General features: G+C 41.7%; 1 protein-coding gene across 1 annotated transcript in view; it reads left to right on the top strand.

The window, feature by feature from the left end:
* LOC122257866 (uncharacterized) overlaps nt 1-5,000 on the top strand; it is a 135,503-nt gene that overhangs the window by 108,957 nt on the left and 21,546 nt on the right. The gene's annotated exons all lie outside the window — the stretch shown is intronic.

Below are 5,000 nucleotides of genomic sequence, written 5' to 3'. Positions count from 1 at the left end.
GAGGGAGAGAGAGAAAGAAGAGAGGAGGGGAGAGAAAGAGAGAGGAGGGGAGAGAAAGAGAGAGGAGGGGAGAGAAAGAGAGAGGAGGGGAGAGGAAGAAGAGAGGAGGGGAGAGAAAGAGAGAGGAGGAGAGAGAAAGAGAGAGGAGGAGAGAGGAAGAGAGAGGAGGAGAGAGGAAGAGAGAGGAGGAGAGAGAAAGAAGAGAGGAGGGAGAGAAAGAGAGAGGAGGGAGAGAGAGAAAGAAGAGAGGAGGGGAGAGAAAGAGAGAGGAGGGGAGAGAGAGAGAGAGGAGGGGAGAGAAAGAGAGAGGAGGAGAGAGGAAGAGAGAGGAGGGGAGAGAAAGAGGTGAGAGAAAGAGAGAGGAGGGGAGAGAAAGAGAGAGAAAGAGAGAGGAGGGGAGAGAAAGAGAGAAGAGGGGAGAGAAAGAGAGAGGAGGGGAGAGAAAGAGAGAGGAGGAGAGAGAAAGAGAGAGGAGGGGAGAGAAAGAGGAAGAGAGAGAGAGAGAGAGAGAGAGAGAGAGAGAGAGAGAGAGAGAGAGAGAGAGAGAGAGAGAGAGAGAGAGAGAGAGAGAGAGAGAGAGAGAGAGGGGAGAGAAACGAGAGCGAATGAGGGGGAGGGAGAGGAAGAGAGGATGAGAGAGGCGAGTAGAGGGGGATGGGAGAGAGAGAGAGAGATGAGACGAGAGGGGGGGGGGGGGTGATAAGACAAGAGGATACGGAGGACGGAGGGAGATCAAGAGGGTCTGACTTAGCACAGTTGCCAGCTAGTTCTTTTATAGATGCATGCTCAAAGGATGCCAAAGGGAACAAAAATAGAAGAATAGTGATTGTTAAGAAAAAAAAATAAGTAAAGTTTTTTGGGAATATATCAATTGGTAATTATAATGTAAAGCAGCTAAATACTTTATTTAGTCTGTGTTATGATTACGAAAGCTATATCATAATGATTATCCAAGAAGTAATAAAAGGAAAAATGGAATGCAGAATTATGGTTTATCATTTTATACCATTTTTGTTTCTTTATGTGAGAGAGATAGAGGGGCAGGCAAGAGATACTGATAAAGAGAGTAGGAGATGGAGAGAGAGAGAGAGATGGAGAGAGAGAGAGATGGAGAGAGAGAGAAAGATGGAGAGAGAGATAGATAGAGAGAGAGAGATGGAGAGAGATGGAGAGAGAGAGAGAGAGAGAGAGAGAGAGAGAGAGAGAGAGAGAGAGAGGAAAAGGGAGAAAGAGAGAGAGAGAGAGAGAGGAAAAGGGAGAGAGAGAGAGAGAGAGAGAGAGAAAGGAAAGATTTTAAAAAAATCGCTTGACTGATTATGCCAAGGTAACATAAACTTCTCCACGAGACATTAAAAGTTTCCTTAAAGATGTGTTGACCCGAGATTGATTGGTTCTTTGACTGCCTCTGTTGTCCTGTTGAGTTTGCTACTAATTAAATCTACAAGACACGTAATAGCGATTGACTTTTTCAAGTTATTCCCTCTCTCTCTCTCTCTCTATCTATCTATCTATCTTCCTTTCTCTCTTCCTTTTCCTCTCCCTTTCCTTCTCCTCTCCTCCCCCTAACTCACTCTCTCTCTCTCTCTCTCTCTCTCTCTCTCTCTCTCTCTCTCTCTCTCTCTCTCTCTCTCTCCCTCTCCTCCTCTCTCTCTCTCCCTCTTCCCTTCCCTCCCTCTCCCTCTCCCTCTCCCTCTCCCTCTCCCTCCTCCCTCTCCCTCTCCCTCTCCCTCCCTCTCTCCCTCCCTCTCTCCCTCTCAAAAAAAAAGTGGCAAAGACGAAGGCAAAAAATGTCCCGAGGTTAAGCAAGTCATGAATATTCTGATGAATCTCCGACGAAAATCAGCAAACAGTCTCGTCCACATTGACTAGATTGCCGCCAACATGCCGAGAGATCTATGGTGATGCGTTCTAAGGTAGTGAGGGAGGAAGGAGGAGGATGAGGAGGAATGAGGAAGAAAGAGATCGGTCGAGAATGAGGGTTAAGGAATGAAGCTGTCTGAGTATGAAGGGTGATGAATAAGTGATGACGATAATGATTCTAATTTTATGATCTGCCTTTTATAGCTTCGGGTTACGTGAAGTTAATGATGTTTTTTTTTTATGATGATGGGTATGTTTCAAAAAAAGTGAATATTAGGACGTGTATAGGATAATTAATACGCTAATAAGTTATAATAGGTTATAGCTTGTGGCAAATATATCTAAAATGTGATTATAAGACATAGAGGATGATAAATAGGACAATAGGCAATGTGGAGAGATTTGCAAGATGGAAATTTATTCAAATGCATATCAAAAGCTTTTTAAACCGTTAATTAAAGCATTAGAAGGTCTTGGTTGTGATTCAAAATATACTAAAAAGTAATGGATATATTGAATATGATTACAGGGAGATATGAGAAATGTCTTAAAAACTATTGGAAGGAGATATCTGTATGATTAATATGTTAAAGAGAAATACTGATAATGATGGAGATAAATGATAATGGTAAAGTTTTCTCTGTATAACTTATGATCAGTTGACTAACCTTTCTGTACGTTTAAGAAAGGAAATTAACTTCACATACGCGTGACGTAAATGAAAATTAAGAACTAAACTTTTCAAAGACGAACTTGTGTGATGAGAGAGAGGGAGGGAGAGAGAGAGAGAGAGATGAAGAAGAGACGTAGTTGAGATTGAGACGAGTGAAGAGGAGAGAGAGAGAGGAGAGTGAGGTGAGAGAGAAGATTGAGAGAATGGAGAGGAGGCGAGTGAGGGAATAGGGTGTGAGAGTGAGGAGGAGAGAGAATGGAAAGAGAGGGTGAGGGAGTGTAGCGAATAGAGAGAAGAGAATGAGAGAGAGAGAGAGAGGAGGGAGAGAGAGAGTGCAGAGAGAGAGGGATGGAGAGGTGCAGAGGAGAGTGGAGAGGTGGAGGTTAGGAGAGAGAGGAGAGAGGTAGTGGTGGAAGAATGGTGAGAGTGGAGGGGAGGAGGGAGAGACTTAGAATGAAAAGGAGAGTGTAGAGAGAGAGAGAGAGAGAGAGAGAGAGAGAGAGAGAGAGAGAGAGAGAGAGAGAGTGAACGTGGAGAGGTGTGAGTAGGTTTTGTTGAGAGAGAGAGGGAGAGAGAGAGAGGGAGAGAGAGAGAGAGAGAGAGAGAGAGAGAGAAAGAGAGAGAGAGAGAAATAGAAAGAGAGAGAGAGAGAAAGGAAAAAGAGAGAGAGAGTTATATATAGAGAAAGAATAAGACAACAGAATGATCAGAACCGGTATCAGATTCCCCAACGTTCTCAAATATCGTTACCTGGAATTTCTCGCTTTGTTTAAAAAAAGAAAGAAAAAAAAAAAGAGTATAGACCAACCCAACCCAAACTCAAACCAATTCATTTGTTCTACGCCAGAACGCAGCGAGAAATCATCCAACACACGAATAAGGGGGCAATAAGTCAACCAGAAAAGAAATATCGACCAAAAAGGCAAGATTGTTATGATAAAGCCACCCAGCCGGCCGGTCTCTCTTTTGAAGGTCCCGGAAGGTAAACTTGAAAGCATAGGCCTCTGCAAGAGCCTTTAGAAAGATGTAGGCCAATATTTTTTTCTTTTTTTAATGTGATTTTTATTTTTATTTTATTTTAAAGTTCCTGCGTGTTTTTTTTTTTTTTTTAACCCGAGCTGTTGCGTGTTTTTAAGTTCTCGTGTTTTTTTTTTTTTATAGTAAATAGGTTTACATGATGTCGATCCATCAAGAAGCCTTGATAAGAAAAGAACCTGTCACGGATAAAAAAAAAAAAAAAAAACATCAGTTGCGCCATTTCCAAATCGATGTAGATTTAATCAACGTGAAAATTCTTCCTTTAATAGAATGTGAAAACCAAAGAAAAAAAAATAATATAAAAAAAAAATGCGAAAGGCTCAATAACATAAGCACAATGAATCGAGTGAAAAAGAAAAAGAATAGATATAAGTCAAAAAGCGACTTCGAATGAGAGGGGAGGGGGAAGAGGGTACGAGAGGGGAGGAGGAAGAGAAGAAGAAGAGGAAAAGGAGGTTGGCGGAGAAGTGATCAATACCCCATCATGACCTAACTGCGACCGATCAGTTCCCATGTGTCCTAGTTTATGTTGTTCTTGTTGTTGTTTCGTGTTTGCTCTAGACTCTGATGCTGTCTGTTTGCTTTTGAGGCGTGTGTGTGTGTGTGTGTTTGTGTATGTATGTGTGAGAGAGAGGGAGAGTGAGAAAGTTTGTGTGTTTGTTTGCTTTTGAGGTGTTTGACATTATTTGTTTTTGTTTGTTTGTTTAATCGTTTATTCGTATATTTTTTTATTATTTTTACTTTTCTTTCTGTTTTGTTAATTAGTTTAATTTTATAGTAAGACAATTTTCATATGTTGTTTATTCGCGGATTGTCATAGGTTTTCGACAGTTTGTATTTTTTATCATTAATTTGTCTATCACCGGTTATGAGGTCAGTCACTCGTAGACACCATCAGCAAGGTAAAAAAAAAAAGTGGCGCCAGGTCATAAATACCTTGTTGACAAAGGCCTCCATGATGACAGTAGGGTCAAAGAGCCAAAAGTAGGTCAGTGCCATTAATAAGGTCACAGAACCAGTGCCAGCGAAAGATGCGAGTGCCAACGATGGAATGGAAATTGATAAAAAGATGAAGGATATTTGGGCTTCAAACGCCAGCATTATCTCAGGTGTGAAGCGATGAGTGTACAGCACGGAAAAGGACACATCAGCCTTTTAAGTAAGGAAATGCGCTCAGGATACGGCCAGTGCTAGGTCAGCATTAAAGGAGAGTGTCAGGTCCGAGAGACAGTATAAATCCCGGGTCAGCTTCAAGCTGTCATGAAATGCGGTATCAATTACTTTCTAGAATCTTTTAGAAGATTCAGTTCTTCAAAAATAAGGGTGTCTAAGTAAGTCAGCATAGAACCATGCCCCCAAGGTAGACTAATTCAGAACCAGGTGATGTCAGTGACAGGAAAGTGCTTGGACATGTTATCAGGGTCAATGG

This window comes from Penaeus japonicus, unplaced genomic scaffold, assembly GCF_977035675.1.
Source record: "Penaeus japonicus unplaced genomic scaffold, GWHDUDI00000001_assembly GWHDUDI00000026, whole genome shotgun sequence".
Classification (NCBI taxonomy): domain Eukaryota; kingdom Metazoa; phylum Arthropoda; class Malacostraca; order Decapoda; family Penaeidae; genus Penaeus; species Penaeus japonicus.
Note: the sequence above shows the minus strand (reverse complement) of the source record. Positions and strands in the feature narration are given on the sequence as shown.